This window comes from Eupeodes corollae, chromosome 1 (assembly GCF_945859685.1).
Source record: "Eupeodes corollae chromosome 1, idEupCoro1.1, whole genome shotgun sequence".
Lineage (NCBI taxonomy): Eukaryota > Metazoa > Arthropoda > Insecta > Diptera > Syrphidae > Eupeodes > Eupeodes corollae.
In genome coordinates, this window is record NC_079147.1 from 11,393,306 (window position 1) to 11,420,921 (window position 27,616).

Genomic DNA, 27,616 nt, shown 5'->3' on the forward strand with positions numbered 1-27,616 from the left:
ATAGGACAGTTAAAAACAAACATTTTTAACTATGGGATGGAATTAATTTTGTCATTTGACAGCTAAAATCAAATCTAAAGTTCTCACCACAACAACTTAATAAAAAAAAACATTTGTCAAAACAAGTAAATACACCGCATCAAATTGTTGTTGGATTTCACATTTCAAAATGGGCTTAATGCCAAAATTACAAACACAACAATATAAACAAATGGGCGTTGGAGGATAAAACGTACGAAAGATTCCAGTCTTTATATGGCGTGATGGTTTGTGCGTAGGACTGTCATCCCAGAGACCTTCTCTTCAATCTCTTGCTGTGCCACCTTAAATTTTTGGCATGATACTGCCTCTTGCGATAGTTTATTGTTGTAATTCACTAGGCTTTGATTCTTTATGGCTGAAACACAAACACGCTTCAGCTTCGGCTTCGCCTGACGTCTACGAGTTCAGCCATAGGATTTCAATGCATGCTATCACAATGAAGCTTCGGCCTCACAATTCATTTGACAATCGTAAGGAAATAACGTAATGTTACGTAATGTGACTCCAAACGGAAGCTCTAGTTCAAATTTGATTTGTCTAACAGCTCAGTAGCTGTAAAAAAGTCAACAAACAAAAAATATTTGCTTTTGGAGAGATTCCCATAGGCTTATTTTAAGAAAAAATAACAGCTGCTAATGACATAAGTGCCATTTAAGAAATGTCATATTGGAAATGTAACGCAGACGAAGCTGAAGCGTGTTTGTGTTTCAGCTATTACAGACTGTTGCGCAACCTAATTTATTTTAAAGCTGCTGTCAAACAGGACTTGAGTTGACATTTAGTTACATTTTTGCTGCTGACATCTATCGACATTGAATTTGATTGAATTTGACGTTAGACACTTAAATGTATCTGACATTGATTTACGGTTGAAAGATCTTTTTTGAGGCCACTCATTCTGAAGTCTCATGTTCTCAAACTTTAATTAAAAAGAAACGAAAAATATGACAAATATTTGAGAAAATTGTAGAATTGATATAAAAGATGTCAAAATTGATATAAAAGATAACAACGTAATTAAGTTCACATGATCAGCTGTCATTTTGAGATAAATTGACTTGACTTGAGAGATTTTCTAGACTTAATGGTTGCGTTCAATCTTGGATAGGTGGATTTTTAGATACCTCAGTTGGAATTCTATACGATTATCCGGTTTTAAACGATTTACGTTTAACAGAAAACTATCCTAACAGAAACGAGGAATATTATGAAGTGACAATATCTAGATATATGTAGTTTTAAATTTCTTTATCAACAAACACAAAAAGCTGACATCGATTTTCAAGTTTCTTGAAATTCAACCATGTCAGCTGTTCTGTCAGATACCTTCATACCCCAGAAATTCTTGGATACCTTTGGATTCCTTTTTTGATATCTCAGCTATTTTTGATCAGCTGTTTTTTTTACACGTAAGACACTAACAAAAAGGTATCCGGATACAATATCTGTCTGAGATTGAACGCAGCCAATTTCCAGAAATAAAGTTGTCCTAATTGGAAGGGTATTCTTTTGACAGCTGACCAATCAGTTACTAGAAACTGGCATTGATTGGCTTTGTTTTGTGACAGCAAATTACTTGTTTTTAATGGCTGAATCACAAACACGCTTCAGCTCCGGCTTCACCTGACGTTTACGAGTTCAGCCTCACGTTTCGTTTGACAATCGTAAGGAAATGTAACGTAATGTGACTGTAAACGGAAGCTCTAGTTCAATTATCTGAACATTTGCATTGTTTGACAGGTCAACAGCTGTGCAAAATGTCAACAAACAAAATATTCGCTCTTTGGAGGGATGAAATAATAGAAATGTCATTCAAAGCAACCTCGAAGCCGGTCCACTGTAACGCAGACGAAGCCGAAGCTGAAGCGTGTTTGTGATTCAGCTATAAAGGCTAACTCCAAAAGTGACATTTGAAATAGGTTCGTTCAGCACTTAATTGTAATTTATACTAAGAACCGGTAATTGTTACAAGATAACCTAACAATATATGGCTTATTTAAAATTATCAAGTTTTTCGATTCAAATACAATACTTAAGCCCAAAGTCTCAAAGTGTCAATGACCCTTGTAACAAAAACCTACCGATAAATATTTTTATTTTAAATCCTTTAAGGCCATTTTCATAAATAGTAACCTACTTGATTTATGCAACTATTCTTATATCAAGTCGTTCAATCTATCTTAGAGCCATGTCAATGACTTTAACGTGCTTAAAAGAATTAATAGACATATTTTTTCTTCAAAAAGAAAACTAAAATGAATTCCAAAGCTAAGCACTCGCCGCCACCGCTGCTGCCTTCGCCGAATCAATGTAATCAAATGAATTTATTCACAGCCTTTCAATCAATGTGTTAAGTGAATATTGAGAATGAGAAATATATAATTTATCTGTTTCGACTGATTGAAGGTGAGAGACGACAGATGACTTTGAGATATAAGAAATATAAATTACGTAAGAAAATTGTCGGCAGGTTATATGCAATTTGATGAACGAGCTCCACTTTATTCAATTTGGAATTTTAATTTCCCTTCCCTGAAAATTGAAGAGACTTGACAATTTTTAACTCAGGGGCGGAAGCAGGAATCTACCTCGTCGATAGTGGGTTGATAATTTAAAGAGAAGACTTAAAAGTCATCTGGCCATTTTTGGAACTATTCCCAATTGATCGGTTGGTTAAAATGTAGATTGCTACCTTTTCAACTCGTCATAGTAAGCCAATGGAAGAATACAAAATAAGTATCGGGGAATTTTTCCAGGACATAGAACCTTTCGACATTATCCAAGTTTCCAATTTACGAAAGTAAAAAACGGTTTCCAAAAGCCTCCTATAGGAATTAGAATGAGGAACAATAGTGGGTCAACAGTACGACTGACTTAGGTCAGGATTAGACCCACTTGTAGCCTTCAAAGTGTCTAACCAGTGCATCATCCGACAAATAACTTGAGAGAACAAAGGATATGCATGTGTACAGAGCTCACATCTTTCAAGAATTATTCATAGAAAACACCCTGTCTCTTAGTTTCCCTTGAAGAAAATTTTATTATCTTCCACGAGGATACAGCAATTTCATGTTGTTTTCTTAGAAAACTTACGAAGTTCAATAATACTTCAACTTGAAAGTACCTATGAACATCGAAATATTGATAAACCCACGCCCAGGTCATGTAGGTATCAGGTTATCATCATCACTATGCGTTAGAACTAAACTCAACATTTCAATTGAATTTCCCTGAGTGGAGAAAAATCATATTTGCAAAATCGATAGAGGCGCACTCTTCGTTATGCTTTGCGAATTTGTGAGTGAGTCCATTGACTGAGTCCATTGACTGAGTTCTGACTCATGGTATGGGAAACTAAAAGACAAAAACAAAATTTATATATGAGGAGTAGCTACAATGAATAATGAGATGTTATATCGTCCAGTTCCTGTCCCGGGCAACTGAAATAGACAGAATTGTCGACGACGACGACGATGACTCCGAAAAAGACCAAAATCCAATTGGAGTCCACAAACTAGAGTGTGTATATGTGTAGGGAAAAAGATGAACCTACTCTTTGCATCCCACAACTCCCAAAGGCCATCATCACAACCAACTCGATAGAATCCTGTTTGCCAACTTTATTTTTAGTTTTTGTTTTTGTCCAAAAATAAAAGAAAAAGAATCATGTGTGCACAGAAGAGGACGAGCAGTTCACACCAGTTCCTGCTGCTGGCTAACTTGTATGCAATTCGATTCCACAAACGCGAACTTTGTCGATTTTCCCCAAAAATCTCCCGAGTCGTATATTCCATTTTTGGATGAAATCTGTGTTTCCTCGTCATCTTCTCATCGACCTTAAAACCCCACAACAAAATACCACCAGAACAGAACCACTCCTTGGAAAAGGCAAAGAATCACAAACGGGCCGGCTCTGTTTAATTCGCAATTGGGATCGGGAGAGTCGGCACTCGGCAGTGGAGATGAGTCGAACCAACAGAAATGTATCTATTTTCTGTCCCGAATCGAATACCGAATCCCAGTTTCCAGCTACAAAAGAGCCTCAAAAAAATGAAATACCCAGGCCAGCCCAACAACAAAATACACATTACTACACAAGAATACATCACGAAGAAGCAGATAACAACAACAAAGCAAAGCAAAACAAAGAGAAAAACCAACAAGACACCAGAACCAGACAGCGAATTGAACTTTTGCAGCAGCAGCAGGATTGCCATACCGCGCTGTTAGTTGGAAATTAAATCTTTTTCTTAAATTCTCCAACATCGATTTTAATCAGAACGTTTCTTATCAAATTTTTAAACTTATAAGTCAGACATTTGTATACCATGAACTCTCATTAAGTAAAACCTAAAATCTTAAAAAATGCCTAAAGTTAATGTCAAAACAGTTTCCTATATAAAAGTTTTCAACTTCACTTAAATGAAAATTTGCGATGATCCCGACGAAAATGTCAAAATTCTTTACTGATTTTTGACAGCTTCATTGAAATTGGTTACATTTTGAGGGATCCAATTTTCGTCTACAAGTAATTTAAAATTTTACTACAGACTGAGTTCATAGCATGGCAGCCCTGGAAGACACCAGAATCAGAAAACCAGACAGCGAACTTAACTTTCGCAGCAGCCGACAGCACAGTTAATTTCGATATTCGCCTTCGCCGCACTGTATACAAACATGGCGCCTGGCTGATAGCACGTGTATTCGTGTATACATATACGAAAAACGTGCGCTTCGATTGTGTGTATTGTCAAACACTTTAACACATTTTATTGATTTCCTGACTTATACATTCGTATTGGTGCCGAGAGCTGTCAATTTTTCTCTTTTTCGAGCGAATCTTCTTTCGCTGTACCAAACCCAGATTTTAATTTTGATATTTCTCTCAATTTGTTTTTGCAATAAACAATAAATGAAAATAAAACTTTAATAAACAATCACAAAAATCACAGTTGAATTTAACATTTCCCGAGGCTAAATAATCGCGAATAATATGTCGAGAAGAATCCCTTGGGGATGCAAAATGAACACAAAGGGAACCATAGATAGGATAAGATGATGATGATGATGGAAGAAGAAACTAAAAAAAAAAAAGAATAGTGCATTCGCCTCTACCAAATGATTTTCTGCGCTGCACACAATTTTTAGAGATGGAACACTTCTTTTTGGTTGGTTTGTTTTTGTGTTTTTCACATGAATTTCAATGTTTCACGAGACAATTGGCACTTTTATAACACGGCAGTGACTGGGAAGCACTTTGGGGAACAATAATTTGGATGATTGGAGTTTGTTTAAGTTGAGAAAAAGAATTTTTTATTTTGAGAATACACGATTTGAAATGATAGACGACCGACGAACCATCGAAAACCGACTCCGAATGTGAGTTCCGAATAATAAGAGAAAATAAAACAGACACAAATGTCAAATTCGAAAGTATCGGAGTTTGGGTTTGTTTGTTTCGTTTGGTTTGGTTGGACGACGAAAACGATAACGATGGAAATGGAACTCTGCTTTCGGAGTAAATATTGTGCAGAAAATGCAGTAGGGTGTAATGAGAGTTGCCATTGATATAATTTTTAATGAGAGTTTACATGGATTTAAGTAGTATGAAAAAATAATAATTTCATGATTTGTAGTTACTTTGAGTAAATTAATTCTAATTTTTCTATCAATAATAATAAAATTTGTAATTATTATAAAATGAAACACTCTAAATTATAATTCTTAACTAAACTAGACAAAAATGTAACTCACATCATAATAAAAATTCATACTATAGAATGAATAAGTTAATTAAAACAGAAACAAGAGCTGAAATGTGACTTAAACTGACATTTTTCCTTTGACGGCCTTGAATATTTTTGTTCTAAGCCTCATTAACTTGTGAAAAACTTTGAAAAGTATTCAATTAATGATTAAAGTTTAAGCTGAGCTTTGAAATAATGTCTGGGACGTTGAACTAATAAAATAAGGTAATTAATTTTTTTTTCTAATAAAAAGAACAAAAGTTAATAAAAATAAGTTTGTAGTCAATACTCTTTCTCAAGATATTTGAGTTAAACATTTTTTTGAGAATTTAAAAACTGTTCATAACATGGTATGCAGCACGAGTACACTAAAATTTACCAAAGCATTTCAGCGCGTACACAACTCAAGCTGTCAAAACTGAGCGGAGCGATAAATTGCTCAATGCATTTATTACGAGATAAGACAGATTGACAGATTATTGGCGGTTAATGCTAAGAAGTAGAACGCCGGGGCTGAGTTGCCGCAAACAATTTGTTCGAACAGATAAAAATGATATTTTGAATATATGTAAGTTCAAATTTATAAACGTGTATTATTGGAAAAAATAAATATTACGTTTGTATAGTTCCGTAGTACCCGTGGCATGATAGTTAGTACGTTGGACTGTCATGCGAGAGGTCTTGGGTTCGATCCCTACTTCTGCCACCTAAAGTTTCGTTCATGGATACTGCCTCTTGCGAGGAATTGACAAATTCTCCAAGAATAATTCTAGTCATCAAAAATTGCTCTCTCAAATTAGCCGTTTGGATTCGGCATTTAAACTGTAGGTCCCCTCCATCCCTGCAATTACTTGGACACAGGAATGGTTGAGAGTTGGAAGTCACTAGGCCCTGGTTATCAACGGACTGTTGTCCCACCTAATTTATTATTTTATTTATAGTTCCGTGCTAAAATAGAATCAATGGTAAGATGTTTTTTGGTAGCCGAAAAAAATAGATTATGAAATATGAAAAACTTATTTGGGTTTTGGCGATGCTCGTGATATAACATTCCTTTTTTTGGTATTAAATATATATTACAATGAGAAATTGCCAACAAAACGATCCGTCAGATTTTCTTATTTAAAAATTGGTACAATTCAAAGAAGACCTTTCGGAATAATAATAATGTGAAAATCAAAAGTTAAAATTAACTTAGCAAAATAAAAATAACATAAACTAATAAAATGGAGTAGATAGCGTATTATTACACCAATCAAACTATCTCACTTACACTTTATTAAAAACATTAAAACTCCATTTGCATTTTAGAAAGAGCTGTCAAACTTAATCATTTTTAAATTTTCTTGTTCGGTGGAAACACCAAAAAGATTTATTTAATCTAAATTAAGAAAAACCTTAAGTTGAAACATAGAAGAACATAAATACATTTTCTTTTGTTTTCTCTTGCAAAATAAGATCAGGCAGTCCATTTTCACTAACAATATCAACAGTAATAGATTGATTTTTTCTCCAATGGAAAACACACATGTTGCCAAATGCACAACTACTCAACGAACACAACCATCGAGATACAAATGCAATATCGATCGTACCAACATTTGAGAACAAAATCATATAAGATCCATTCGAGACTTATATTAATGTCAAAAACCCATCCATAGTTAGATTCTACTCTAACTTTTATCGGTGTTGTTCATACTATGGATATTGTTTCTGTTATTCGTGTAAAATCCTACTATACTGTTAATAGATTTTCCAACAAAACACGGGTATTACATCAACTGGAACTTGAAGAATAAAGTTCACAAGTTCAATTCCATTTTGTACACTACTATTACTTCTGTCAAAATTTGGTTCGATCTAAAATGAAGTTTGAAGAAAACAAAAACTATGGATTGAATTTTTCTTAAAACTTTATTAGATACAAAAAACATTTTTCCAATCAATATATTTAATATTTTACTTTTCATTAATTTTATTACTTCTTTATTTTGATATAAAAAAGTGTTATGTTGTGACATCACATAAGTCAAATGACATTTATTTGTAGTCAATATCTTAGTTTGTTCTTAAGATATTGCTAACGAAACTAAAGCTAGAAAATATGCTAACACGTACATAAAAACATTTGTCATAAAAAGAATTGATTTAGAGTTAAGGACCTTGAAACCTAGACAAATTTACAAATTTTCAACTCAATAAATAATGTAGATTATTATAACTTCCAATAGTAAAGTAGAATTAGTAAAGAAGCCATTTAAACTCCTCTTTACAAATAGTAATGATACAAAATACTTTTGGTTCGACAAAATTATATTTGGAAAGTAATTTTTGTCCATGATCAATGCTTTTGATCCAAAACAGAAACCAATTACAGAAGTTAGCAAGTTGCCCATGTAATTAAATCTAGCATGAAACAGTGTCAAAAATTTTTCCAAATCCTTTCACAGATCATTTATTGGATTCTTTAACCGTCTTGACAGCTTTAACTATGTATTTTGTAAGAGAACATTTGTACGAATTTTCAATTTATGATTTTTGATAATATTAGCAAGTAAATGTAGTGCAATTTTCCTTAAAGTTGAAGATTGTTGAGGCAACATATTTTGACAGTTCATAGTTGTATCTCCATCATATTTATTTAAGAACAAATTAAAAATGTGTGTCTCACTTGTTAATATTTAAAGAATTGAGACATCGAAAGAGTCTCAGATCACTGTCTTTTGTAACAAATATTGCCCAAAGTATTTAAAAATAATTGTCGATAAATGAGCAGTCTAATTTATAAGATACACAACGGCCATTCTCTTCTTGTATTTCTTAAGGCCTTAAAGCAAGTGTCATTTTCTAAATAGTATTTATCGCTTTTAACAAACACGCTTATAAGAGCACCATGTACTTTCACAATTATATTGTTGTTAAATTGTGTTTTCATAAAAACACGTTTATAAGAAAAACACTGATAAAAGGAACATTTCTAAACATACAAACATCCTTATTTCAACATAAGTTGGAATTAAGGAACTTGCAAAACTCAAAAAACAGAACAGACAATTAAAAAAATTCAAAACAACCTATGCAAATGTCATTTAAATTTGACATTTAAAAAGAATTTCAGCAGTTCAGTGTTCATTTGACGTTAATTGTGTTATTGTTATTGATAAAAGAAACATTTCTAAGTCTACAAACATTCTTATTCCAACATAAGTAGGAAACTTGCAAAACTCAAAAAACAAAACAGACCATTAAGACAAATTCGAAGCAACTATGCAAATGTCATTTCAATTTAAAATTTGAAGAGAATTTTAGCAGTTCAGTGTTCATTTAACATTTGTTGTGTTATTGTTATTTATTGTGTTTGTTGAAAATTGGTTGTTGTTATTATGTTAAATTTTTAGCGAAGAATACATTTTTGAGACTCCTGAGTACATTCTTATAAAAAAACTTGTTTCTCATATCCGTTCTAAGAATTTAAGAAACACTAGGTTACAAGAAACAACTATTGTGGAATAATTAATTTTAGTCCTTATCCTTTTCAAAAGCTAGTATTTATTTGTGCACGTATCTTGAAAATATAGTATTTCAGAATTGTTTCTACAACCATCATAATTCATAATAAATATGTACATTTAAAATAATGTCAAAACGTCTCAACTAAAATGAAATTGCTTTTTAAAAATTAAATACCGAATTTCATATAAACTGAATTAAAATATCCAAAATATACGACAGAAGCAAACTATTCTCAGCGAGATATCACTCATTGATTTAAAAAAGACCAAATCGTAAAATATTATATAAGATTTAAAGCAACATAAAATATTAACATAGAAACGTGTGTCAATCTACAAAGTGTATTCTGGCATCACTTTTTTTCCGAATTTACTTGTGCGTTTTCTTCCTTTCGGAATTGAACTGTCACGAGTGTCATCTTTCCCTTCTAATGGGATGATATCATTGCCAGAGTAACATGTAAACAAACATTAAACTACATTATTTTTCAATAAGATTAATAATGATTATGTCACGTTTATCTTAAATTCTTAGTGCCTTTTGCAATAATTTCTGCTCTTATTTATTATTTGAGGTAGATGAGATTATTATCTTTAGCTAGAAGAAAATTAAAATGCATAATATTATATTTGCCAGCGCTTCCTATTTAGCCCTTCATTGTCAAGTATTCTGTCTACCTGACAATAAATAAAAGGATCATAATAACTTTAAATAAAAGAGTTTATATTTCTTAGAAATCTTCGAAGGTAAGTAAAATATTATATTCTCAGAAATACAAACGAGATTCTCGTATAAATTTCTCAGAAAAATAAACTGAGAATGAATTTTATTAAATTTACTTGTTAAGTTCTTTTCATTTAAAAATTCAAATAAGATACAAAATGAAGAGCTTATTCGATTTGAAAAAAAATCAATTTGTAAATATTTTATTATTGTATGCTTTATGTCACTTAAGAATTTGAAATTTGAATTGAGTGATTTTTTTAGAGGAATGTCAAGACTCTTTAAAAGTGACACATCTTGACATCTCATAATTGTATCGCTTTTCTACCCGATAGTAAAAATATATAGTACTATAGTATATAGTATAGTACGATTGTAGACCTTGAATCAAAGGTATAAACCTTTGAAACTTCTATAAGTAATGCTTTTAGATTCTCTTGCCCAGTTAAATATAGCCGTAAAACCCTTCCTTCTTTGTGGAATGAAGAACTGTCCAGTCTTAGGAAAATGACGAGGACAATTTTCAATATCTGCCACACACAAGTTTTATCTACCGTATAAAGACTCTCTTAAAATTTACAAGCAAGCCCTGTCATCAGCCAAAAGACCAGGCTGAAGAGAATACTGTCAATCAATCGATGACATAATGGACTCCGCAAGGCTCAGCAAAATTTTATCGAAGGAACATTGTAATCCTTCATTTCTAAAAAAGCCTGAAGGAACCTGGACAGCCTCTCCAGCCGAATCTCTTGAGCTACAGATGAAGACGCACTTTCCGGGTTGCGAGAGTGATAACCCCGAACCGCTTGAAACCACAAAGCTAAACGTAACTCATGTGGAGCAAGTCAATTCCGTTATAACTAGAGAAAATATTTTGTGGGCCATCAATACTTTTTCTCCATACAAATCCCGAGGCATGGTTGGCATACTGCCAGTTATGCTTCAAAAGTTGCATGATGTGGCAGCTCCATGGCTGGAACAAATTTTCAAGGGATGTCTCCTTCTCAAACATGTGCCCAGTCGTGGAGACAGGTCAAAATAGTTTTTATCCCGAAAGTGGGTAGGCGAGGTCACGAATCCGCTAAGGATTTCAGACCAATAAGCTTTTGTGCTTAAAACCTTGGAGCGCATTCTTGATTACCATATTATAGAAATCCTAGTTGGACGACCTTTCAAAAGCTCTCAGCATGCTTATCTTAAGGGCAAATCTACGGAGACTGCCCTCCATGAGGTAGAGCGTACTGTAGAAAAAACAATCCATTATAGAGAAATGTATCTTGACACATTCTTAAACATAGAAGGTGCTTTTAACAACGTCCTTACACAATCCTTAGAAGAATCGATCGTTAAGTTCGGTGTAGAAGACTTCATTTGAGAATGGATTATTTTCATGCTCAGTGGTAGGAAGATTCGAGCCACTCTAGACAATACAATCGTAACAAAACGCGTGAGGAGGGGAACACCCCAGGGTGGTGTCCTTTCGCCTCTTCTATGGCTTCTGGTCATAGATACAATTTTTGTTAAATTAGAGGGATGTGAAGTGAAGGCGGTAGCTTATGCGGATGATTTGGTGCTATTGATGTCAGGAAAGTACACCTCTGTGATTAGTGAAATCACGGAGTCGGCTTTGAAGAAAGTTACCAGCTGGGCCACGAGTTGTGGACTAGGAGTTAACCAAAGTAAAACTGAACTGTTGCTCTTTACCACCAAAACTAAAGAACCGCCCTTCACGCTACCTCGACTCAACGGTCAAATCCTATCATTGTCTTCCAGTGCAAAATATTTGGGAGTTATGCTCGACCCTAAACTAAAGTGGAAACTAAATATTGAAGTACGGGTTAAGAATGCCTGTGTTGCCTTCTACGCCTGCAGCAAAACTTTCGGCAAAAAGTGGGGACTTCAGTCGAAGATGATTTTATGGACGTACACAGCCGTAGTACGCCCAATCTTAACATATGGTTCGATTGTGTGGTGGCCTGCTCTTAGCAAAGCCTATAATATTAATAAGCTAAAAAAGGTTCAGAGAACAGCTTGCGTGGGGACCACAGGGGCCTTGCGTACTTTCCCAACGGATGCCTTGAACGTTATTTTGGATCTTCTAAAAATCGTACTTTTTATTAAATACATAGTTTCTTGCAGCGCTTTTAGGCTGAAGGAATCAAATAGCTGGTTGTCAAAACCTTATGGTCACAGCAACACTACGAAATTGATTTCCTCAGATATTATCTCGGTAGACACTGACTACTGCACTCCTACTTTGAGCCTTAGTAAGGGTTTTAAGGTTATTTTCCCATCGAGTGAAGATTGGGAGGATGACATCGTGTCGATAGGTTTCGACACAACCATCTTTACTGACGGCTCAAAAATGGAGTGCGGAGTTGGTTCTGGGATCTTTTCTGAGTCTCTAAATGTAGCCAAATCCTTTAGGCTTCCGATGAGCTTGCGAGCCTGAATATTAACCTTTATGTCACCCTGATCTGGGTTCCGGGCCATAGTGGTATCATGGGAAATGAACGGGCTGACGAGTTAACCAGGCAAGGATCGGCCCTTCATAGCTCACTTGCGGGGATGGTTAAAAAAAAATCTCTTAAAATCTTTTCTATCTACCAAACTGAATCAAACCGAAGGTGGAGCAATTTACCCAACTGCATTATATCTAGCAAGATATGGCACACCTATAATAAAACCCGTACACACGATCTTCTATGCAGGCCAAGGCAAGACATAGCCAGGATTGTTGCCGTTTGTACCGGACATTGGCCTATTAGAGTTCATGCGAAGAAGTCAGGTATCTCCTACAACACCTTTTGCCGTAGTTGTAGTGCCCAAAGAGAAAGTGAAACGATAATCCATTTCCTCTGCAAATATCCTGCTTTGGCAAACACTAGAATGAAATATTTTGGAAAATCATTCTTTCGAGAACTTGATGAACTATCTGAGACAAAGATTAGAGACCTAATCTTTTTACAGCGCTAATTGGATCTCAGGCTAGGTTGCCTTGAGATCGCCATTTCTACCTATCTTTTGTAAACCACAAGTTTTATATAAAACCTCTCGAAAACTAGTAGCAATTCAAAGTTGAACTAAACAAACAAAGCTTTTAAAACATTCAGCGCTAAATTAAATGTTAACAAAGCAGCTTATGGCTGCTGTCAAATAAAAAAATTCACTTTGATATTTTAAATTGTTGTCCATAACTCTTGAATTTAAATAAACCTTGATTTTGTTGTGGAAAATGTAGAGAACAGTCATCCCTCAGTTTAAGTTTCAAATAACCAACATTATCGGTCATTCCATGTTAAAAAAATAGAAATGCCAATGGCTTTTCGCGAAATTATCGGTTTTGGCCGAAAACCTAAAGCGAAAACTATAGTTTTCCCATACATTTTTGGTAAACCAAAGTTTTCGTTAACCACAAGTTTTTTATAAAACCTCTCCAAACTAATAGCAATTTAAAGTTGAACTTAACAAACAAACCTTTCGAAACATTCAGCGCTCAATTATATGTAAACAAAACAGCAGATGGTTGCTGTCAAAAGAAATATTTCACTTTGATATTTTGAATTGTTCTAATAATTCCAGAGGTTTGAATTTAAATAAACATTCATTTTGTTGTGAAAAACGTAGAAAACAGCCGTCTTTAAGGTAAAGTTATAAACAAATAACATTTTCTGACATTCGATGTTGGAAGAAATGAAAGCATAATATAAGATTTAAATGAAGAAACGAATGTATTCAGTGTTTGTGCGTTCAGCGTAATACAGTGCGTTCAATGAACAATAGCATTGGATCGTATAAATCACACGACAAGAATATTTCTTATTTCAACGTACGTATTGAACTTTGATTGAATGTTTTGCATTTCTTCTTTAGGTTTGAAGATTCTTCATGAAAACTAACTTAAGAAGTTTTTCAAATTAAATATAAGAATGCACTAGACCAAAAACAATGAATTTTCTGTCGTTTTCGTTTCTTCGACTTACGAAAATTGTTAGTCACACGTTCATAGCATGAGCATAAATCTTAATTTAAATCTTAAGGATAACGAAACAAATTAAATTTACTATTTAAGGATCTATCTAAGTCGAAGATGTGATACATCTCTCAGAAAACTATCTCAACAATAATTCTTATTGTAACTCATAAAAGATAAGCTTTAAATTATATTGAAACAACTTGAAACACAATAACCCAATCTCTATTTTGTGAATGAAAATAGTGTAAATTAAGCCCAATTAGATTTCAAAACAAAAGGATTAACCCAAATAACTCACCAGCTTACACATAGCTCTACAGAAACCAACTATAAGCTTACTCTTATATGAAATTCATAGATACTTTATAGAGTTATAAGTTTCCGATGGTTTTGCTGTGGTACAAAATTATTATTAAATGCAATCAGCACGTCCTGTTGTACAAGTCGTCTTAGCATAACCTTTAATATCATTTTATGTCCTCAAATAATAATAATGTTTCTTTCTACAAAGTTCGTAGATGGATAAAGGTATTCATTCCTCTTTCTAACTCATCGAATTGGTCGATCCTTTTCGAAAACAAAGGATGAATTTTGAGATGAAGAAGACATGAGATGCATTTTATATGGGTGCAAAAGGATATTTTGCATGGAATATTATAACAGACCTGGTTCTTCAAGTGCATTTAACCAAGATTATGTTTCCACTGCAAAAACAATTATCTTTTTAACCCAAAAACAAATTCAGGTACACCTATGCCAATATATTTACAGAGAAGCACAAACATTCAAGAAAGGCAATACCGATGCTGATGCTGATGCTGATGCTGATGCTGATGTTGATGCAGCATTATATCCTCCTCCTGTCCAAAGTTAAGCTTCGGCTGTCTCTGCATATTTACAGAGTGAATATATGCACCTACTTACCTGCAGCAATATAGCAACATATCATCACCATAAACTGTAAGGATTTCCCATAGTATCCCATGCCCATCCCTTAAGAACTTGCTGAAAACTTCGTCGATTATCCAGAGCTTTGTGTTTGCATAGAATGCAAAAGATTTTCTCAACTTGTTATAGTTCGAATAACCAAACCAAACGACCGACCGCCCGAAAGACCGAACAGAATTAAGCTGGAGGAGCATCATCCGCCAACTATGGCATCCGTCTGACAGACCGACCAACCAACTAACTAACCAACCATCGGATCGGACCATCCTCAGCTCGTTCACTCAAAATTAAATCAACGTGTAAATAAAACAACAGGAAGTGAAGGAGGTCCTTCGGCACCTGCTGTCTGAGAAAGTTCTAACTACACTTTCTACACCTACATTACGTTCCTTGCTCCTACCTGTTCCTTACACAGCTACTCTAAATGAATTCATAATCAGCCATGGATAGGAGCTGGAGCTGTAGAACTAGAGTGATCCTGTGCCAGCGATAGTTTAGGGTGTACCTGGGGAAAATGGGCACAATTTAGAATGGCGCGCGGAGCGGAGTGGAGCCACCTTGCATGCATGAACAATAATTCGTTCTTAACTATGTAGGTTAGAAGTTATTCCAGTACCTTACCAATTCCTTGCAGGGATTTTTTCTTCGTCCTTATTCTTGCTGGGTTGGGCGGGTGAATGGCTTGTGAGGTTTTTTATTTTCCATCTACATAATAAAAAAGGCAAACCACGGCTAATGATGCTTATAGCGTCGGTCGTATTCCCAGGCAGTACGCGCCATTTTGGAGACTTACAGTCATTTGTTGTGCCATTAAGACCACGTGGGCAGAACACAAAGAAAAAAAAAACAACGACCGCAAACTGGATGAAAAAAAGAAGCAATAACATGGCAAACTTAGCGCGAACAATCCTTCAAACTCCGAATGGGCCATTGCCAAGCGGAGCGAGTGAGCGTAAGAATTAACTTAGAGCCAAGTTGTTTGGGGTGTTTACCCTCTTTACCCATCCACCATCATCACAGCCAGCTCAGTTCAGCAAAGGTGCACACCTGATTTTGTTTTTTGGCCAGGTTTCCAGTTCCAGGTGAGTATGCTTCCTTTTTTCAAGGACTATTTTACTTTTTCGTTTGTTTGCAAAGCCAGATACCATTTGGAAGTTATTGCATTTATCATTTTCATTTCCCACGATTATTTTCTTCGTTTTTCTTTTTGTAATTTTCTTTTTCCATTTTTTGTTATCGGGAGGAGGAACACACTTTCGCCTGCCCGTCCCGCCCAACCAACCAACCAGCCAGCCGTAGAGCTACAAAGCGTAGGGGTCCTTGATTTACGAGGTGTCATTAATCCACCGCCGACGGCGACGTGGCATAGCTGTGAAATGGGTACACGCGGGAAGGTTTGCGAATTTACGAATATTTCAAAACCCGTGGGGGTACGCGAGAGCCTTTCAAGTGTTCCGCACTAGGATTTGCTTGTAGTAAGGGTACGAGTACATCAGCGAGGAAAAATGTGTTTTTTTTTGTCCCGCCTGATGTCGAGCTTAGGAGGACTTTTGTACTTTTTCAAAAAATCTGTGTAGGAGGTTGAACTTAGAAAATAAAAGGTAGAAAAACAAGGCGGCGGAGTGGCCTATCCATCCAGGTTACTTTTACTATATCAACCATTCGCATTCGGTGGGCAATTTAATATTTTCTAGTTTCACAAGGATTTGTATTTTTTGTTGTTTTTGGGTTTGAAATTTATGTTAGTGCAAATTCTTTATTTTTTCACGCTTTTACAGGATTACAATCGACTGAACAAAGAGGTCTTATTATTTTATGTTTTATTTATTGCCTTGATTGTGGGGCAGGAGTCTGGGCGTAGGATAAAGTTTAGTTTTGGCCGGGTAGTTTAATGGAAGCAATTTAATGCTATGTGCTAGGTTACCTTTTATGAAATACGAGTATGTGCATAAAGTTACTAACAAGTTATCTTTTTCGTGAATCCATAATTTAAAAAGAATTTACTTGGCCACAAAAGTTATGTACTTATACATGGATCATTAATTTAGAAGGTTCTATAAGCTCTTCTTAAGTTGGTGGTAAAATATCCCTCTGGAAATTATCCACATCTCTTCATAAATTTAATTGAATTTTGTTTTAGTGGTGAACGCATTCGCACTGATGATGTTTTGTTCGGGTTGAATGCGTTCACTTTTGTTCACGCTTTTATCAAATTTTGCAATATTTTTAATTTTGTTCGCGTTCTGACATAAGCTGTCAATGAGTTTAATATAATAAAGAGGATTTTTTTAGAATATGTCAGGCTGACCATGACGTTTTTGGCAATATTGTTAGACGCTTGAGACAATTTTTTAACTGAAAGATTGTAAGATGATATAATTGATCTAAATTGCATTCAAAACTTGTATTACAAGTTGCTACCCATCGCTCAGCTATCAACTTTGAGGCAAAAGTTGCTTACAACTTTGTGGCTATGTTTATCATTGCTTAATAAGTCATATCTGACTGGCCTCACAGATGTGTCAACTTTAAAATATAAAATATATGTATTCCGAAAAGGTAGCTCTATATGACATAACGTGCGGAACTTCAAGCTTTTTTTCAAATACAAATCGAAGTTATAGTTGTCGCATAAAATTGAAAAAAATGCTCATTCCATTATAGAAGAATAATTGACTGACAAACAGTCACATATTTTTGTATTTTGATACTTGTGAAGTTAAGAAATTCTAAATACATGTCAAGAAAACAGTTGGACTGTGCTACTTAATTCAAGTCCAATGTTTAAATGTCATGTATCTTAACCACATAAACATATTTTGAATTTAAAATTAAGTACAAACTGTTTATAATTTGTTGTACCTAAAAGTATTTCATACATAAAGTACCCTATACAAATTTTAATATGTAATACAATAAGTATATTTGGATAACAAGATTATTTGATTTCAAACTTTATTTTTTTTCTTTATAATTAGTTTTTTTTACAAATATATATTAATGGCGTCAATGGTCGTTGGCTTCTCGAATTCGAGTGCCATCGTCTTCGTTCCTTTACATGAAGTTGGCTGCGGTTATTTTTTATATTTATAATGAAGTTGACAGCAATTCTATAATTCTATTATATAGCTGCTATAGTTGAAGTGCAAACCAAGTATAATGGTCTTCTTACACTTGATCTCTTCAATTTATTATACTACAATAATTATAAACATGAATTAATCACGCAAGTCTTTATGTCAACAACTAACTAAATATTGATCCACAAATATATAATCGATTTTGACTGAGTAAGAGTTATAATTTTTGCTATAAAATTATACCTGACTAAAAGTTGGGTAGATTTATTCAAGGCAGGTATATACGAGTATATTTCATAAAATTGAACAATTGTAAAGAACATAGTTTGTACCCGCACTTTTAAGCATAATTAGGGTGGTTACATTTTAAGGGCCGCTGTTGAATGTGAACGTCAAGTTTTGTATGCACTTTATTTGACATTTCTCAATTTCAGTCAAGTTTAATTTAAACAATGGAAATATACATACGCAATCGAGAAACGCTTTAAAGTTATTCAGACTTACGTTAAATTTTTCTTTGGAAATAATAAGCTAAGTACACACGAATTTGGCAATGTTGTTAAATTGTTTAGCAAGGAAATTGCCTTCATTTTTGTTTCACAATTTTGCCCAAAACGTCACTTTTAGCCATTGTCACATTAGTTTCTTTAAGATACTAACAATTGGTGACAAATAATTCTTCATTGTCATATTGTAATAAATTCTCTGGACTGATAAAAAATCGTCTGATTCGATTTGACAATGAAACTTTAAGACTACAACAAGATCTTAGAACAGATTTTCATTGAAAGGCATTTGGATATTGTAAGCTTGCCGACTTGATTGGATGCGTTCAATCTATTGTTAAATCCTGGATGATATGTGCATTTGAGATACCTTATTGAATAAGTTGGATACCTTTAGATCTTAAAGTACCAAATTATTGTAAAATAACAATTTCAATGGAAAGCTTTAATAATTCAATGGATTCTTATTGAAAAACATACAAATTTTATATTAATTCTTGAGTTAATTTAAATTCAGCGATATTTTAAATCAGCTTTTGGATTTCTTTTTCGACCCCCCAGCTGTTTTGGATCAGCTGTTATTTTACATTTAAAACACTTACAAAAAGGTATCCGAATACCCTATCAATGTTGCATTCAATCTTTGTTAGTGTTTTACGTGTAAAATAACAGCTGATCAAAAACAGCTGAGATGTCAAAAAAGGAATCCATAGGTATCCAAGAATTTCTGAGGTATGTAGGTATCTGACAGAACAGCTGATTCAACACATAGTTGAATTTCAAGAAACTTGAAAATTGATTTCAGCTTATATTATCATAGACAATAACAAGTTGCTTTAATTTTTGGACAGCTATCCCTAAAAATCCACCTATCTAAGATACTCTATCCAACACGAGATTAAACGCAGCCAATCTGAGATTGATACAGATTCCGACGAGTTGGCTTCAGAGAGAGTCAACTGTCAATTTGACAGATCTACTACATAAAATCTATCCGAGACTTATTCATTGTACATTGGGATTTGTTAATATCCAGGTTATTAATTTTTGTATTGTTTTGTTACGCGTCGAAATTTAAAAAAAGTAGGAAAAAGTTTAAAATATAAAGTAAAACGCGTACAAGGAACCGAGCAGAGCAAACCCATTTAAGAAGAGAAACCAAAGACATTCACTTATGAAAAATCCCTTTTTATCTAGAAAGATCTAAATAAAGAAGTTTCTGTTAAATCCATCTTACGAAGGTATTGTAAAAGTGGATAAGTTTCCAAAACAAAAAACGCTTCAAAAAGAAAAGAATACTCCTGAATAGGAAAGTCAGTTTGTTTGTTTGTTTGTCTGCTTGTCCGTCCTTCACGTCGCAACTGAGCAATATTATGGCTTGATTTTTTGTGAAGAGGTAGTTACAAGGCTGACTAATATTTTGTTCTACTTTGAACAGCGATAAAAAACTCGTTTACAGCTTATTCGAGTAGATCCGCCCGGTCACGCTTATAACTAGATATTCAACATATTCTGTTTTAGAACAGTAACTTACTGCATATAATTAGGAGCTGCCTAGTTTTGGATAAATCAATGTTGCCTGTCATTAGGGTTCTTATAATGACATTGGGCAGGTTCAGACGACATAATAGACTTGAAAGTTAGGCAAATTTCTAGCCAGCTTCCAAAAAATTATTTTCCAATTAAGGCAACTTTAATGGAACGTTGACTGGAAAGTTAGTCAAGAAAAATCTCCCTATCAAGTCAATTCTACTTCTATCAAAATGACAGCTGATAATGTCTTTTATTCAACCGAAAGCTGAACTTTATTACAATTATGATTTATTTATTTACTGCACAACTTCATTTAATAAAGGTGGACGAGCGCAATAATATGAAACGGCTAGAAACTCAAAAATTAAGTCTGTTTTTTTAAATGTCTTAAGGAGGTTGCGCTTTTGCAATAAAACAAGTTGAGATCTCGGCTAAGACTAAAGTTCTTTATTTTATAAAAGTTCTTAAAACTAACAAGAACTTAAATTCTAAGAGAAAGAGAATGAGTGTTTTATGTAGTTTACAGAAACACATACATACATATCATTTTTAAAAATCAATTTGAAGAGTAAAATCAACAACGATATTTGAAGAAAGCTACCAGATCGCAATTGAAAAGCTGACGGGCTTGAAAAGAGATATGATCGAACCTACATAAGTTAAAAACAAACCGAGCTATTGCCTTAAATGCAACCTTTAGTTTGTGAGCTGATTGAGAATCAAGATCAGCAAACAGCTCACACCCGTATGTTATTATAGGGAACACAAGTGCTTTTACCAGCTTTGATTTAATGTGGGTAAGTAGTACGGATTTAGTAACAGATAATCCTCAAAGTGAAGCATAAATCTTTTACACTACTCTATCGACATGGTTATTCCAAGTTAACCTGTTGTTAAAGACCAAACCTAAATTTCTAACTAGGGCAACATATTCAATCATAAATTATTCAACATAACGCGAAGGAAATTATCTGGGTTTGGTTTGTTTATTGAAATTGGAAGAGGTTTCGTTTTTTCAGGATAAAGTTAAAGTCCGTTCCGTGTCAAACAATTATATATAGCCTGTAAATCAATGTTAATTTTAGATATTGCATCCTTAAGCATCATCTCAGGAATATTAATAATTGGACATCATCTGCATAGATGTGAACTGAGAGTAAGACAAAACAGAGGGCAGATCATTAATGAACAATGAAAACAGTAAAGGTCCAAGGATTGATCCTTGAGGAACACCATTATTAACAGGTAGGAACACGGTTTGCATACGATTGGACCGATACGTTGAGTAAAGCTGAAACACAACTATGTCCAGCCCGAAATCCAGATAGCAATAAGGATTCAATAATAGCTTGTCTTTAATATCATCAGTCTTTCAAAAACTTTAGATAGAAAAGACAGGATAACTATCGGTCTATATACTTCTTCTTTCCTTGTTTTAGGATGGGGATAATTTTCTACCATAGGGTGGGATATGGGATGTCATTATAATGGTGTTGAATATTAGCGTTATGTGGGAAAGTAGGAAGGGTAGGAGGCTTTTAATAAAGTCAGGATGAATATTGTCAACTCCGGTGTATTTGGATCTTATGGAGAAATTTGCATTACCTACCTGATAATCATCTACGGCACTTACCGAAAAGGCGTTAGTAGTATCATTCTCTGCACGTCTAGAAGACATTTCACAGAATTGGGTTTGTGAAGCAGAGAATTTAACATTCAAACCTTCCAAATCAATATTATCATCACAAGATTGAAAATCTTTTCTCAAACCAATATTCTTTACTTTCTTCCAAAAAAACTTTGACGACCGATCTGAGTTAAACTTATTGTTATAAAATTTGTATTTCCACTTTTTGATCAAATTCGTTACAGAATTATGTAACCGTTTAAAGTCGAGGAGCATTTCTGGACAATCAAAATCCATCGACATACATTCTGTAAATAAGTTTTCAACATCAATATTACGAAAATCACGATACTGGAAAGATTGCTGCGATTTTTTATCGAAATTTAAGTCAAGTGTTGAAAAAACAAGGTCAATTTCAATTCGGAAAAGAAATAACTAATATTTCTTTAAATTACAAAATTCACATCGTGGTGGACTTTTAGCTTGCCTGAGGTTTTTGTTTAGACAATAATTTTGTTGATAGTTTTTGTACTATGAACTTAAAGTAGAGGTTTGCGAAGTAAAGTTCTGAATTGGAAATTCATGACGCTTGAAAAACTAAATAGTTGCCTTGGTCAAAATTTACGTTCAAAGATTGAAGTTCACTGCAAATGTTGCTTGAATCTACCCATTAATGCACGAAACTATGCTAAAACATTCCTTAAAATAGGAGATGGCCGATTAAAAACCGATTCCGAGGGCTATGTGACACCAACGGACGGTTAGAGTACATGAACTTATTACAAGTCTTTATCAAATAGCGATTCTAATTTAAACATATTGGATGAAGTAGGAGGAGATAAGTAGGAGTATTTGTCAATAGACGCTGTTATGGACTCCATCAAGAACACTTCAAACTCAGTATAGTTTCTTAACTCACTTAAGCTGTCCAGAGTGCCCTCACATTAGATGCTACTAAAATATGACGTACCAATAAAGATTTTGCGAAATTTCAATATCGTAATACTACAAAACTTTGTTTCGACACGTTGATGGTCAAGCAGAAAACACTATTGACTTGTTTCTTACCTCTGACCCTGATAAGTACACTGTTAGTGTTCTATCTCCTCTAGGCACGCCTGACCATTGTCAGCAAATTTCTCGTGTCAAAACTGTTCAGTTAAAGAAAGAGAACCGTTTGGCAATACGAAAAAACAAACTGGGACGGTCTCAATAACTATACTTCAGGATCTTCAACTGGTCACTATGCTTGCTCGATAGTGACGTTGACACCAGCGCTGATATGATCACAAGTTTAATGAGTACTTTTATACCGAACAGGGTTAAAAGTATCAGACCCAGAGAAAACGAATGGTTTGATGCGAGCTGTAAAGAATTTTTTAGGGCCAAAGAGGTAAGTTTCCGTTGCTATAAAGCGAAGCGTACTGACGAAATCCGTTCGCAGGCAGTTCGGCGCCAATTCTACGCTGCCATTAAATATTATGGCTCAGCCTGTACTTGAGCGAGTTAGTGATTCTATGGGACCAAACTTTTTTCGCACTCGTACTGTTGCAAGAGTCCTTAGAGATCTAAGCAAACATAAATCCGCTGGTCCAGATGGTATCACCACTTTTGTTCTGAAGAGGTGTTCTTCAACACTGGCAAAACCACTGCGTAAGCTTTTTCATCTGTCCTACTCTTCAGGTCTCGTTCCGAGAGGATAGAAAACTGCATTTGTCCAGCCCATCCCCAAAAAAGGCGAATCTTCTTCACCCTCTAATTACCGACCGATTGCACTTACGTCTCTTCTTTCCAAGGTCATGAAAACGCTGATTAATTATCAGCTCAAGAAATATCTTGAAGTTCGAAAGCTTCTTAATGACCGTCAGTACCGCTTTCGAAGCAATAGGTCGACACTGGTAACCTCATGGTTCATCTCACTGAACAGTGGAGCAAATCTTTACATGGCTTTGGAGAAAGTAAGAATATTGCACTTGATATTTCAAAAGCATTTGATAGGGTTTGGCATCAGGCTCTCTTATCAAAAATGCGTGCTTTCGGTTTTCATGGATTAGTAATTACTTTTCGGATTGTTCAATACAAGTAGTTCATCAGTTCTCTGCTCTAAAGTCAAAAGGAAAAACTCCTTTTTAAATTAACCACCATTTTTTTATTCAATGAATTTGTTTGCACCATTTTATTCAAAAACCTAAAAGCAAAAGTAAAAACGAATTTTTCGACTCACTTCTTCAAAAAACTACAAGTGCTCCCAGTCTTAAAATAAGGATACTTTATCGTCCTAGGATACAATTGAAACATTTTGGAATGATGAAACAAAATCATTTTTATTGGTCAATTTTAGAATTTCGAAATTAACGTTAATAGGTTTCTACATACTTCCAAGTCATAAAATCTCGTAAAACAATTATTAAGGTACCTTAAAATTTCTTGAGAAAGAATTTCGTAATGTCCTGTAAGTATTTTTATATGTCATAAAGTAAAGTTTGGAATATCAAACTATCTTTTTCGGAACTTCAATAAATTTCATCCAAAATAAGATGATTTTGAAACTTTTTAGTTTCAGCAATTATCATATGCGAAAAGATAGCCCAAAAACATCAATTTCAAAAATAACACAAGCTTCCTTTCAAGTCATTAAAGTGAGGAAATTTCGAGAATCTTTAAAGTACAAACAAAACTAAATCAAATTCATTTTGATATATGCGTATTGTGTGTGTGTGTGTGTGACCCAAAATAACACACAACATTATCATTATTTGTAATTAATCAGCACGCTCGAAATCCTTTTTGGGTATGCCTACCTAGAGCAACCTACATACATCTATAAAATTAAACTAACAGCATTTTGTTGCTTTGATTTAATTAATTTTAAACATTATAACGCTTGCTCCTATAAGAACTTCCGGTGTGTGTAGGTAAGGTACCGTACCTAACTATAGATAGATTTAGATATGGAAAGGATAGGCGGGTCGGGTATCCTTTGTTTTAAATTACTCATAAATCTCCCTTTAAATAAAATTTCGTGCTGAATAATTCTACAACAAAAATTAATACAAACATACATCAAAAAAGGGTCTAAAGGCGTAGGTACCGTATACACCTACAATCTACATACATATGTGAATCTTTGTTTGTATTGCATATTTAAGCACAAAATAGTCCTTTATTTTTCGTTTCTCTTGTTTAAATTGTCAGCTCCATCTCTCGGCCAGTATAAATAATGAAGAACTAGGCCGGATCTATAGAGCAACAATTCAGCAAGCTTTCATCGCATCGCATCACATCGTCCAGCCCGGCCCGGCCCGGGCAATAAACCGACTTTTCGAAACATAAAACTTTATGATTTCTTCTTCTGTTCCTTGTGGCAAAATGAAAACGCTTGTTATAGCAGCTCTATCGTGTATGGAATGTTGTGTTGTTTATTATGAAGGAACATATCCATGTCCAGTCTCTATGTCTCTATAATGTAGGCCAGGACGGGATGGGACGGCCCGGTTTGGCCGGCAGTGAAGTCATGTGAAGTGGACTCAGGCATAAAGAAAATTCCTTTATATTTTTATTTGTTTCGTTTTTGTGTTTTGTATGAGTACATTTCTTTTTTTGTTGTTGTAAGGACGAAGAAAGGATATTATTTGCTGCTTCAGTCTTTGTTTTTGTTTCCTGTGAACATTTACTGCCGGCCGACTGCCCCACACCAACCGACAAAGGCAAACTAAACTGTATGTATATACAAGGACGATCTATACAATCATGGCTATCGTGTCAGTTAATCCTTAATCCTTTTACGCCTTTTTGTGATTACTTGCAAGGCATTAAGTGGCATGCAGTCGTAAATTGCACTAAGTACATTTTACTTTTACCGGACAACTAGCTCCGGAAACGAAATGGAAAATCGATTTAATGTCTTCTTGTGGGCGTATAAACTAGCTAAGGACGACGACGACGATGACTATAGCGACATGACAGCGGATGAACTGTAAGGTGCTATATGGCTATGTGTAAGTATATTGTATTTAGAGATACCAAAAGCGATAACCAAAAGAGCCTGACACAAATAACCTGGATACGTGCGTCAGTTAATGCTTAGCACCTTTTTCAATCTCTTGAATAATTCAAGTGTTCAATAAAAACAGAGGCCATTTCGATATGGGTTGTATGTTTCCCAGATGTGCTTTGTTGCTCTTTTCAAACCAAAATGACTTGAGTATGTATACGTATAAGTATCTCGAGTATCTATACTCAACTTCAGCTGCTTCATGTTGAGTAAGCAAAACAACAACAAAAAAAAGTGTGTTTCCAATGAAGAAACAAAATATAAATAAATATAAAAGAAATCACAATGAATACGGATTGGTAATGTTTCGAATTGAGAAAATGTAATGTGATGGGTTTTTGGCAGACATTTTTTTTTTCTTTTTTTTTTGTTGGAGCTTAAAGGTACCTACAGCTTCAAATTGGGTTGGAAGATTAAAGCCATTAAGCTTTACTGCACTTAAGTGAATATTTCATGTTTAGTGTTTTCTTTTGTTTCTTTTTATTTTTTTGTACGAAGGTACATTTCGAATGAATTTTAAATTGCGTTTTGGATCCATACTTTCTTTAAGACCTAATTCAGGAAAAATAAAGTAGGGCAGGTTTCTATATTTTGTTGGTGTTAAAAGTCGTAATGTTATGGTTTTATGCTTTAATCAAAATCATAACGTTATACGATAATTCCTGAAAGTTGGGTTAGTGAATTGAACTCTAAGCTACGAGTATATTTAGCTAAATCAATGGAATAAGGTTGATGTGTATCGACTTAGATATTCGTAGAGGGATGTTGAGAAGATCATACTGTCTTGACATTTCTGTTTTTTCAATGTCACAAAACCGCTTTCAAATTGCGAAAATTTACTTAAACAAAACTGCTCGTGAAGTTCATAGAGCACTTTTGTGTTAAGTTCATGAATTTTATTACATTAAAAAACTGGTACTTGGAAGGTTATATTAATAAATAATAAATTTCAATAATATTTTTGGATTGTTTGAGGTCTAGTTTAACTCTAAAATAAATACAACACGGTTCTTTCTTATTAAATTCTTCTATTATTAGTAACAAAACTTGTCTTTCTCGATCGGCGTCCTTTATAATAATAATGGCGGTTCGTTTTTTTACAAAACCATCTGCTCTTTTCTTTGTAGCTTTTGTATTACTTGAAGTTGGTTGTAGTTCAGGACAGTGAGTTAAAGATGGCGTTGGTAGTAGCTTCTTTATTAAGCTCATGTTACATTTACGTTATTTTCAAACAAAACCAATCAAATAAATTACATTTAAATTGTAAATATTATTCTTTTAAATGTTCACGTTTTTAAAAATACAATCGATATATGTATATATTTGTGTGCGTTCAGGAAAAAAATCTTCCCCAGCGATGAAGTCCATTACCAAATGAAATTCAATATTGCATTGTTTTTTTTAGCTACAAATAGAAAAATGTATTGCGCTTATTCATTTCTAGGAAAGGAGCCGACGATTCCCAAAATTGTTTCTGGCAATATTTTATTTGTAGAATGTTTGCAAAAAAAAACGTTAAAAATTTTTAAAGGCAACATTCCTCGTAATAGACAACCAACATTTATTTAAAATCAGCCATAAAAATCACACCTTTAGGTACATTTCTGAAAACTCTCCAATATTTTTGAAGTAGGATGTAGGAGTTTAGGGATTGTAGGTATGTATTCTGAGAATTTACTATTTTTATTTTTCATACAGCTTATCTAAGGCAGCTTTATTTTTATTCTTGGAAAAAATGTCGGTGTTTGATTCGAGCAAACAAGAAACTGCATCGCTTCTTCTTCAGAATTTTAAAAATAAGATACAATTTTTGGTGTTTTTATTCTATGGGTGATAATTATTTACGGTACTTACCAATTTTTCA

The 27,616-nt window shown here is 34.1% G+C and overlaps 1 protein-coding gene across 4 annotated transcripts in view; it reads right to left on the reverse strand.

Moving 5' to 3' along the window:
* The window catches only part of LOC129938749 (tyrosine-protein phosphatase 99A), a 771,051-nt gene that overhangs the window by 207,403 nt on the left and 536,032 nt on the right, over positions 1–27,616 (reverse strand). Inside the window, exon 1 of one of the 4 annotated variants that reach the window (XM_056046482.1) lies at positions 5,158–5,417. The exons of the other annotated variants lie outside the window; for them this stretch is intronic. The gene's annotated coding sequence lies outside the window, so the exon portion shown is untranslated. Of the gene's footprint in view, positions 1–5,157; positions 5,418–27,616 lie in introns of those variants that run through there. 4 annotated transcript variants of the gene reach the window in all.